This window comes from Netta rufina, assembly GCF_964035555.1.
Source record: "Netta rufina genome assembly, chromosome: 4".
NCBI lineage: Eukaryota > Metazoa > Chordata > Aves > Anseriformes > Anatidae > Netta > Netta rufina.
In genome coordinates this window covers 70,735,809-70,748,036 of record NC_140127.1, presented here as the reverse complement: position 1 = coordinate 70,748,036, position 12,228 = coordinate 70,735,809, and the positions used below count along the sequence as shown (strand labels likewise).

Below are 12,228 nucleotides of genomic sequence, written 5' to 3'. Positions count from 1 at the left end.
TCTGGAGAAAGGGACAGTTTTTGCAGTCAGCCAATACGACAGTCTCTCCTCCAGAGCAGCTGCCCTGGCTTTTGGTTCCTTTTGCTTTCTTCTGTTAGGTTTTGGCTTCTGTCAGCCCTGTCTAATCTTACCTTGCCTAAGCCATGAATCAGAGTCTTTAGACCTGCTAGGTTATCCCCGTGGATTTAAGGCAAGCCTGTGGGGCTTCTTGATCTGTAGCTGATTTCTCAGTGATGCTCCACTTTCCTCTGAGCACCTCCTTGGCTCTGGACTGCCCTGCTTGGCCAGGCTGGAGCAAAGATGGGAGATACCTGCCTCCCATGCTGAATATGCAACAGTTAAAACATAAGAAAAAGAAGCCTTTTTTTTCTTTTTTTTTTTCTTTCTTTTTTTTTTTTTTCCTTGGTATTAATAAGACTGAAAATGTTCTCAGCTGTGCCTTTGCACTACAGGTGTCTCTGCTTTTATGTTCTGTAAGTTATGAGGCATTTAGCTCATTTTCCAAGAGCATCTCCTTTACTTTTCACAGGGCAAAGCTCAAATGTGTCATTATGCACTACCTGCGGCTGGTTAAATCGGTTTCCTTTAACAACAATTTTTTCAGTGCTGCGTATTTGATCAGCTTGTTTCTTTTCATTGTAATTTATTGCCAGTTATGTTTTCCTTGTTCAAAAGCAGTAATGTATGACATAAAAGCCAGCTTTCCCCTGCCTCCTGGGCTGTGCTTGTCAACTGTGTTCACTCATAGCTGCTGCCATTTTAATAAACAGTTCCTGCTCTCAGATCTTGAGGATACATGATTAAAAACTCCAGCAGCCAAGACCCACAGCGAAATGCAGTGATTATGATGGAAAAGGCAAGCCTTCGACTTATCTTTCACCTTAGGGAAATGGGGAAGGTGGAAAATTTTATACTTGTTATCCATTCCTTCTTCTTGCACAGAACAAGGCCATCTAAACAAGTATATCCTCACCTTTCTGAGAAAGTTTATCTTGCAAACTAAAGGGTTTCAACATATTTGTGATGCCTGCCCAGTTCCAATCAAACACCATTTGATCTGTTCCCACTGGAACTTCACCTCTTTGCCTCTATTGCAGGATAATTTCCCTTTTTATCCCATGAATCTCCCATGCTGGGGTGTCTTCACAATGTCCACCATTCCGTCAGGAGTCATTTGTTGCCAAATAGGCTTTTTGGCAGTGGCAAAGATGAGTAACTTGTTTTAAGAAACCCTAAGAACAGCAAAAACCACGTAGGGCCAGGTAGAGTTTCCCACATGTGGGGTATTTCCTCTCCTAGAGGCACATGGGAATTCATTCATGTCCTGTCTGATTTGGTCGGGGATGTTGGAAGTTTATCCCTGCAGAAGCACAAACCGATGTCTGCTTATCTGCTGTGCGCAGACAAGGAATAATGTTTTTTGAAAACATAGTTCCCTTTTAAAGCAAAAGTTGTAATAACTGGGGCCACTGACTGTGAATACAGATCAGGTTTTATCATAAGGATTACTACTTGTTAAGCTCACACATGCACACACAAAAACTAACAAACAAAAACAACAAGAAGTAGATCAAATCAGATATCAAAGAACTCACATAAACAACCTACATAACATATGTTGTCCTAAGGCAACTTGTAACTGAACAAATGGTTTTGCATCTCTCTGCATTGCTGCTGCTAACCAGGTATTGCATCCTCCCATTCAGCAATACCCCTGCACAGTTTAGGTGTGATTTAGATTTGGTTTCAGGCAGAAACTTTGAAGGGTGAAGGTGGTAATTTTATCCAGGCCTTTATTCCTAAATAATTTGTATTGTTCCTTTTACTGAGACCTTCTACAGTTTGTGCTTTCCACTATTTTTTTTTTATTATTATTGTATTCCCCCACCTCCACCCCCTCTCCCATGGCATTGTTTCGACCTTGTTCATGTAATCCTTTCTTACATGATGGAGAACACTTAAGCCCTTCAGGGAGAAGCCATTAGAGAACAGTTTCAGGTTCTCGGGTCTTTCAGCGTTCTTCACGTCTATCCCTAAGCATTAAAGTCCTCTCTCCATTATTCTTTGAAACCAATGAAACATTTTAATTGGCTTTAGTGCACTTTGATCAGGCCTGTGGTTGTATAAGGTTGTTGTTATGCTGTACAAATTGTTAAAAGAGCTTGCATTTAGCCTTTCCTCTGAAAGCATCCCAACATTGCTCTTAGTTATTACTAGCTCCTTGTAGTGGGAACCTATTGTGCAACTGGTTGTAGACGGTTGGGTAATGCTTCTGTGATTAATAACAGCTCTCGAACACACCAGCAACTCCCATTTCAGACCGGTAGAAATGGCGTCTGCATCTGAAAGCAGAGCCTGGCCTTTCCTATAGGAATCAATTTGCCCATTGCTGTGCAGCAACCACAGAGAAGCCGTTTAACAGTACAAAACCCACATTGTATATGAGATTAGAACAGGAAATATGGGATTGCAAGTTGAAACTGCATGGTAAATTTAAGTGAGTTATACACACTGACTAAAACAACATGCCTGTCTATCTGCGTCTGTGCTCCTACAAGAGAGGCTCACAAACTGCCCGCATTTATCCTCATGTTACTCCCAGTTGGTGGGAACCCCTTGGTCCTGGTTTCACAGATGAGGTCCGGGGCCATCGGCAGGGAAGGTGACCCCGGCGGTGGAGGAGAGCCTGGAGCATGGCTAAAGCTTGATGTCTGCACCGCTTTTCCTCTTCAAGAGTGAGGAAGGAAAATGGGAAGGGGTTTCCATGCTTTTGAGCTAACAGCTCCCTGAAAGTCTCCTCTGAGAGATGGCTCCTGCACAAAGATCATATGGTGTGTTTACCTTGGAGATGGGTGTGCTTTATTGTCTCCAAATCAGATTTTTAACTTTTATTTTTTTAAATCAGTAGCAAAAAAGTCCTTTCTCACTCTGTTATGCTTTTTTTAAAGGCTAATGGAGAGAAATGATCTGCTTTTAGAATTTCTTTTTTTTTTTTTTTCCCTGATAAGATTAACCCATTGTTTATAAAGCAGAAAACATTTTTTTCATTTGTCCACTGAACAGGCAAAACCACAACTGCAATGAATAATGCATAATTAACCCCTCTTGTCTGGAGAAGATAACACTTAAGACCCACTGCACTTCTCTCCCTGTGGAATAAAGTAGCAGTGGTGTTAATCCAAACCAAACATTGGAGTTTTACAAGCAGATGTATTATTATTGCAGTTGTAGCAGTTTTATAGCCAGAGCACAAAGCTTCTGAAATTAAGGTGATATTTAATCTTCTTAAGACTGCTGGGCACCAACTAACCACTTATGCCATAGAAAGGAGATAGTGTTCTGCCTTCTGCTCTGCTTTATACAAAATTAATGCCACACCTCGGTTTCTGGGAAGTTTCCAATGCAGTTTTCATTTGGAATATCTAGTCACTTGAATAACACAGAGAAATAAAATAGAAGCAATTTTCTGCTTCATTTAAAACTTAACCCAAAATTCTGCCAACCTCACCATGGCAATATAATGAAAAGTTTTCAGTTTGGGGCTTTGCGAATGAATGCCATGTTACGAAGCCTGTTTTGCATCTCTGGTGTCCTGGCAGTGTGGCTGCACTGCTTCTCGCTTGTGAATCATAGAATCATTAAGGTTGGACGAGACCTTCAAGACCACCTGGTCCAACCACCCCCCTATCACCACTGTCACCACCAAACCATGTCCCCAAGCACCAGGCCCAACATTTCCTTGAACACCCCCAGGGACGGTGACGCCACCACCTCCCTGGGCAGCCCGTCCCAACACCTGACTGCTCCTTCTGACAGAAATGTCTCCTCATTTCCAACCTGAACCTTCCCTGGCACAACTTGAGGCCAATCCCTCTAGTCCTATCACTGGTTACCTGTGAGAAGAGGCCGACCCCCAGCTCCCTATAACCTCCTTTCAGTCAGTTGCAGAGAGCAATAAGGTCTGCCTTGAGCCTCCTCTTCTCCAGACTAAACCCCAGCTCCCACAGCTGTTCCTCACAGGACTTGTGTCCCAGGCCCTTCACCATCTCCGTAGCCCTGCTCTGGACATGCTCCAGGGCCTTGATGTCTTTCTGGTACTGAGGGGCCCAAAGCTGAGCACAGCACTGAGGTGCGGCCTCACCAGAGCAGAGTACAGGGAGACGAGCACCTCCCTGGTCCTGTGGGACATGCTGTTTCTGATATAAGGATGCCATTGGCCTTCTTGGCCACCTGGGCACACTGCTGGCTCATGTTCAAGGACAACCTGATGCATCCCCTTCTAGAAAGCGTCTCCAGAGAGTCCTTCTGACTGCAGGTGGCCTTGACTAGGCTGCCTGCACATCAGGATGGGATGATGACGGGCAGGTTTCAGTGGTGTCAGTGGAAATCTGCCAGCTGAGCTGAACACACTGGGTGATGCAGGAGGGCCGGCTCCCTCTGTGCATAAGTCTTGCAGAAGAGGGTTCTTCCAATTCGAAATGGCGAGAAATTATGGTTACACCAGCCAGAAGTCAAATTAAGGAAGATTCATGTGGAAGCTGATACCATTTTCCAACTGTATAATTTTTGAGTGCTCCAAGAGCAAAGCCAGCACAGCTAAGCCCTGCTGAGCTTGTGTTCCTTGCTTCCCTGCTGTGTTATCTCAACGGGGCCCTGCCAAATCACCCCGGCTTGCCTCTCCCTGCATGGGAGTCTGTCGGGGCTGTCACTAATGCTAGTTTCAGGGTATATGGATAGTGAGGTCTGTAGCCTTCGGAAATGCATCAGACAGCAGATCTGAGTGCAGGAGTTTGCTGTAAAAACAGTGACTAATCTCTACCCAGATGTGGTTGGTTTGGAAGTACACGGGGATATGTAATCAGGTTTCCTTGCAACAGGCTGGTGATTGTGCAGTGAGATATTGGGCCAGTTCGTTACACGTCATGCTGGTACGGGAAAGTCCTGATCGCCTTGAGCGCTCCGAGATCCAGTGACTTCAGCAGGGAGATGCAGTAACTTGAGCCTTTTATTTCTTATAGAAACCCCAGCCACAGATGCGGTCCAAAAACCCATACTCCCATTTGGTTGCAAGGAGTTTGTCTTTCTTTCTGAGCAGGAGTGGAGCTCTGTCTCATCTTTTTCAGGGTTTCTTAGTTATAAGACTTCCTACATCATGTTTATCGCAAGGATTTTTTTCTGCTTCTTCTCATATTTGTGGATCCCCGGCATTTCCATCAGAAGTACAGACAAACCTATATTGAAAGCATGGCTACTGCAGCTTGGTTTGTCCTTCTCCAGAAACAGTCGTGGATTTACAAACCAGAGGCTGAACTACCACACTGCTGCGCTTCCCACATCATGGGTTCATCACAAGGGCTCGCTTCTTCTCTTGGAAAACACGGTTTTATTCCATACATTCCTCCCTCTGGTTGCTTCTTTCAGTGAGTCTCCTTTGGAGGATCCCCTCTCCTGCGTTTCTCCCATCCCAGTGCCATGATACTGCCTTTATTCTTGGTCAAATCACGGCAGCCTTTCCTCCTCCCCACAGCATTCATGTGTCCCAGGGCAGGGTTTACCCCAGGCTTCCCATTGCGTCGGCCTCTGTACTGCTGCCAGACGATACTCACAGTATATGCTGTGGGTGATTCTCTCAGCCTCTGGAATGAATTATTTTATTGCTGCCAGCTTGTCAGAGAAATCAGCTTGAAAGCTGAGCCAGAGAGCGGTCCTGGGAGCGACCAATTCAAAGTGGAAACAAGTCACCATCAAGCAAAATAAATAGGGGAATGCATTGGCTGGATAAAATGAGCACTGGTTTATAGGGGAATTTCAAAAGAACCAATTAGACCTCAATAGGGAACCAGGTCTTATATTTAAACCTTATAAATATACAAATCATGACATTCTAATTAAGCGCTGTTGTTTCCCAGGTTTTGTTTTTGAAGGGTATAGTTTTCTGTTTAACTGCCGTTCTTGTAAAGATTTGGCATGGTCTGGGACATTTTTCTCTTCTTGGTTACTTCGCCAGGAATTTGCATTCCCGCTCTGTGCCTGCGCTTTGGTGTGCGTGCTGCCACTGAAAAGGCTGTGAGTCATAAATAAAAGAACAATATGACCACAAGCACCCCCTGCAGAAGAAGAAGAAAGGCATGAGTAAAATAATATGCCAGAGAAAATCGCAGACCAGATAATTTATCCGCCCCTAATTATTTCTGGGCCAGAATGAGGTATTTCAAATAGTAAAAAAGCAACTCTTTTTTTTTTTTTTTTTTTTCCTTTCTGTGATTTCAAATGATTGGCCTATTACAATTTGACTTAATTTTAGTTGGCTGTTTGTCAAGAAAAAAATTGCCGAAGGTCACTTACGAGCACTACAGAATCAACTGCATATACATTTCTGAAGCAGAGTGACTGTTTTTTTCATGAGTTTCTGACACGTTCAGCCATTCAGACTCCTATGTCTCGAAAGAAAACACATCTCAGGTGTCACGTTAATCTTGTTGGTATGAGATTATGGCTTGCCAATTGCTGATTTTGGATGTAGCTGCCTGGGTCGTTTAAACGACTTCAGTGTAAGTAGCAATAATGGGCTACAGTGGCACAGTCTTTCCAGAAGACGAGACACAAAAAAAACTATGCTTGTTAAAGCAAAAAGGCACCCCAGAAGTAGGAAATTGAATATTTTTAATGAAAACAGAAGGAATGATTAGGAATGTTTTCACATGATGGAGCTCCTCGTTTGGGGTGTATAACCACGGGGACTTCACTGAGGGATCTTGCTGAACCTTTTCTCCTGAATGCAGCGCTGCAAACATTCCTCCGCGATAATCTATGATGTATTTGTAACATTTGCATGTAATCTGTCAGGCAGGGCCTGTGCTGTAGAGCGTGGGAGTTTCGAGCCCGTGGGATTTGTGAGGCTGCAGATGCAGAAGTTGGAGTCAGTCAGATTTGTGGCATGAATGGGGGTTTCCCTGGTGCTAGAAGAAGTGAAGAGTAAGCCCTGAGTGCACTGCGATCTGACTTCACGCAGGCTATTCTCACAAGGTTTCCATTTCCAAGGCTTCGATGCTTTTTGGCATTGTAGTCCTCCTTTTAAGCTGATCCTCTGCAATCTTTCAAGGTTCACCCGCAAGTCATAATTGCCCTAGAGAATAACAGCACATGGATGCAATGAAACGCATTTGTAAAAGTGCTTGTTTTTGTATTGATGGGGCTTTAGCTGCTTGTTATCTCTGAGCATGATTTAGAGGGACATAAATGTAGCATCTCAGCCTTACACATTCGTAACTCCTTCCATCAAAAAATCTCAAAGCATTTTACACACAGATGTAACCGGATAATATTGCCTGTTGTCTGTGTGGCATCTCCAACATCGGTTATCATCATTCTATACCATATGCCAGGGTCTAGAGTATTCCCTGAAGTATTTTACATAGGAGGAATACATGTAAATAGAATATCTGGCAATCTATGAATGGCTCACAGGATTTTAATCAACTGCACAGTTTTAAAATTGGCATTTAAATCCCTCTCACATCTGTTGTTTAAAATAGCCAGCAGCGTGTGGGACACATTCACTATGTAATATTCATATGAGTATGTTAATAACAGTATACATTATTGCAGTGAAAAATAAGGTGTGTAAAAGCAGTGCTCATAAAAGTAAGTATTTAGAGGTTTTGGAGAAAGCGTTGTTTAATACTGAAAAAATAAATATTTTCCCCACAGCTAATGCTGAGATATATTATTTGTATTTTGAATGGAGGAATTAAACGTTCCCATTTGCACCCTCGGTGCATACTGTGGCTTCCACTGCCCTCCAGGATCAGTCCTTATGGGGTAACTCATGTAGAAAGCTAATAAACTGCACCTGCTTTAGCTTCTAAATATCAAAGGTGGTAAAATACTTCTTGGAAAAAAGTTGTTTGTGGATCGTCAAGGCAAGGTCATAGGTGACAGCTAACTCTGGTTAGGTGCTAGCCAGCTTCGGTTCATTCATAACCACTGGGTTCAGATTGCAGACTTAGTCTGTCTTCTCAATGTGTTTGTATGGTCTTCGTGTCCTTGTCACCCTCCTGCAAAATAGATTTGCCAATGCAGATTCTCTGGCACTTTTTCTTTATCTCAGTAAGGCCCTTAAATAGGTCCAAGGCATGAAGTGTGCTAACAAGGGGTGCGTTGTGTCTCTGTATTGAGTTCTGACTGCTGCACCCTCACTCTCCAAAATATGCAGTAACTCTGCAGCTGAGCACCCAAAAGCCTTGAATCTGAAAAAATCAACTGAAAAAATCCTGCCTTTCACTTGTTTTGTTACATAGCTGCTGTCTCTGGTTCTTTCTGGTCCTGCTCTGGTCATCGTTCTCATACACTGCTGGTCCTGTGCTCGGACAGGGATTCAAAAAAACAACCAAAAACTAACAACAAAAAAGCACACAGAAACACAAAGGAATTTAATTCCATCCCACAGGAATGACTCTACTACACTAGTCATTGTTTTGAAGTATGTTTTAGAAATTTGTAATGACAGCATTGCAAATATATAGTTAATTGTGGAGCAACCATTTTTACAATTTGTGTTTTACCCCACATGGAAAGCTATAATTTACTCCTTGTAATTAGGTTAAGTTTAATTTTGGCGAGACACAGGCCCGTATTATCCAGTGTAATATACTGTAATCCTCACGTTAGGTAAGGTGCCAAGTATTCCGTTTGTTTTGGGAGCCAGCAAAATTGCCACTTGTCCGGAGTTGTTCTTGGACAGAATTGTGAAAGTGGTCACATTTTGCTACTTGCTATTCTTAGTCTGACAATGACCCAGAGATGTATGGAGCACTCGTTGAACATTATGTAGAAGGTGTATGGCACTCCGCTGATAAAATTATGGATTTGACACTGTATGGGGAGAATGTCAAATATCTGTCTACATTGTATCTTTCATGATCAGACCAAAAATCACACTTTTTTATCTTTAGATTCTCATCATGCTGTGAAGTACAGTGTTGAGAGAGTTTGTGTGAAAATCAGAGGTTACACCACTGCCATATTGCTATTCCACTGCTATACGTCAGTTTGCTAATCAAAGATAAATCTAAGTTGAACAACAACAACAACAACAAAGTTAATGGAAATTTGTTTTTCCTCTCTTCCCTTTGAAATGTCTTTTCTGTGCTTCCTATCTTAGTAGTTTACCTGTCTTTTATAGAGTTCATTTATCAGGATATTTGAGTATATTGTCATAGGTTTCTGGCTGCTGATGGTTGCAATGACATCATTTTTGAAATCCTGCTTATTACACGTGTGGACTGTTTTCTGAAATTGGAGTTCTCTTTACTTCTGAAATCTGACACAAAGGATTCCTTAACACCATTTTCTGCCTTAAATGAATCAAACTTACACCTTAGACACTGCAATGTCTATATGTTCTTTAAAGTCTGATTGAAAGCTGTCATCCTCTATTGATTTCATAGCACTTTTACCTTATACAGGTACGATTATTGAAATCAATGTTAAAACATAGTACGCTGCTGATGGATCTTAATGAGGTGTGAGTTTCTGCCTCAAGCAGACTGACAGGGGACTCACTTTTCCCATTAAAGATGTTATCCAGCAGTTCTCTCTGAGGCTTAGCTTCATTTGATAATTGCCATGCTGCATAGGATGTTTAATCTTCTTCCATAAGACATATTTTTCCCTTTCTACCAGAAGACTGTGAAATATGCAAGCCCATAAAGAATGTTTAAATAATTTTCGTAATGGTGTTGAAGAAACAGCTGGATCCACATTCCTATCTGTAACATCCAGTATTGCAATTCCCAGTTCATCATGATGGATTGGGTAATTCCACACTGAGGAATTAACTCAGTGTTTGGAAGGGTCAGGACTGTACAATTGATTATTTTTGTTTGATTATGAATGCCATCCAAAAATACTTCTGGTACTCAATCACTGACATGTCTGACTCCTCTTTCCTTCTGACCCCTCTGGAAATTTCTTTCAGCTGGCTATTTTGACTACATGAAAGTTCAGGGAGATTGAACACGTATCAGTGATGTTCCTACACATCTGAATGAAGGAAATAATGGACATCGATCAGTGCTACTTGGAAGGGGGGTGATAGAGATATAACTTTATGTGAGGAACAGCAGCTGCATAGTGGTTAAAATAGAAAGCTGAGCGCCAGGTCTTATCAGTTTATCCTCGGCTCTGCTGTAATCTTCTTCTTATCATTAACCTTCCATTAGTCCTTTCAGTGGCATGCCTCCCTCCCCCAACCCTAAGCAATTTAGGATTGTTGAAGATGGAATTTTGGCCTATGTTCTTGGGTGGAGCGTTCATACCACCTCGCTTTTGGCACCCACAGTGCGTGGCTGAGGCCCCCTCTGTCATCCCTTTGCAGTCAGGGAGGAGAGGTAGATGTCAACCTGACCTTCTTCTCATTCTTTCTCCTAACTTGGGCACTAGAGTTAGGTTTCTAAAGTAGGGACTATTTAAAAACTGTAGGTAAACTGTTGTATAAGTAAGAAATGATTCATTACAATAAATAATTTCAATAAAATTGTTATAAATGCAGATATTAGGTTGATTGGTGTTGTAAATGAGACTTTGCTTCTCAATTCTATAAAGGGATGAGAGACCTCCATCATTTGCCTTGCAGGCCGAAATGGGTAGATGCTGAAAAAGATGTTTCTTGAGGAACCTCATGGGGCATCCACTCCATTCCTGCACCATCTAGACAGAAAACTCTCTAAAAGACAGAAAGCTCTCTAAACAGGAACTGTCTTTCATGCTGTGTGTGAGCGATGTCTGATATAACGGGAACCTGTTTCTAAGAAATCCTTGATACATGGTACAATTAAGCAATTAAGAAATACTGGAAGATATTCTCAGTTTGTTAAAGGGCTGGAAGAGGAGATTGGTAATTGCTGTCTTTGGTGCTACTATTTCATGCCCCAAAAATGCTGGTGACAAGGCAGAAGCCTAACCACTTGTCTTGTTCTCTGATTTCTTTGCCTTTTCATCCTCACCAGCAGTAGATGGGGAGTGTAACCGCAGACTGGTGCCTGTGGTGCAGAGCTCTGGGGACTGCTGTCTGTGTGCGATGTAGCCTGCTGATAAAAAAAGTAACCTCAACAACAACAACAGAGAAGGAAGAATTGTTTTCTTGCCTCCTGTGGAATGGAGACCTGGATGCAGGCGGGAGGTCTGGAGGAGTCGGCGTGGCGGAAGGCCTGTGATTGCCTTTGTAATGTAATTGTGATAATGGTAGGTCGGGGAATTGCAGTGGTTCAGCAAACAGCTCCAGCCATCTCTCCTTGTGGTTCTTTTTGTGGTTACAGCAGTAGATGGAGCATCCCTACGTGCAGATGTTCCAGGGCTGAGAATGTGTCTCTGATGACTTTGTGAGCTCCACGGGTAACGATGGACCACAAAGAGCAAGGGAAGAACCCAAACTTCAGGAAGGCTTCTCCCTCCACAGCTTTATGGGAAGTGGCTAGGGAAGAAGGGGGAGAACTAGCTGTAAAGGAGGTGCAGACCTGACCCAGATCCAGAGGAGATGTGGGGACAGAGAAGAGGAGAAAGATGAGCACGGTATGCCCAGATCTCACCCAGGTCTCATCTTCATGGAGTCAGGAGCTTGGAAGATCTCCAAAGTTCCACTGTATAAATATAGCCACTAGGGAGGGTTCCGTTTTGGTTTGTTGTTTTTTTGTTTGTTTGTTTGTTTGTTTTTCTGGGGTGGAGGAGAGGAGAACGTGTTCAAGGACTTCTTACTCATGATCATCCTTTTCTGTTGAGCATTTTCATTCTTGGTCGTACAGTTATACCATAATCACAGAAACAGTGGAGAAGTTGCTACCATTTGCTTTGGGACCCACATGAGCCAACTTTGGCAAATGGATTTGTAAAATCTCTCAGCCATAGGTAGACTATTATGATTTGAAATGTTCCAAAGATTGAGGGTAATACAACTTCTGCTTCTCCTAGGTGATATAGTCTAACAGATGCCCCTCTTGAGAAGCTCACATACATTGAAATTTAAACAGTCTCATTCTATATCTTGTTATTTGTATATTAATCCCTTTATATATGCCTTAAATAGCCCAGTTTTCTGAAGTTCCATCACTCCACCTTACTTCTCTAAGGAAATATGTGATCCTTTTCCAAATCAAAGTTTTTTAACCAAGCATAGGCTATAAACCACAGCATTCTTTAGTGGTCTGTGACATTACAGACTAGGAGTGTGTC

The 12,228-nt window shown here is 42.5% G+C and overlaps 1 protein-coding gene across 1 annotated transcript in view; it reads left to right on the top strand.

Annotated features, from left to right (window-relative positions):
• The window catches only part of FGFRL1 (fibroblast growth factor receptor like 1), a 167,600-nt gene that overhangs the window by 133,699 nt on the left and 21,673 nt on the right, over window positions 1–12,228 (top strand). The gene's annotated exons all lie outside the window — the stretch shown is intronic.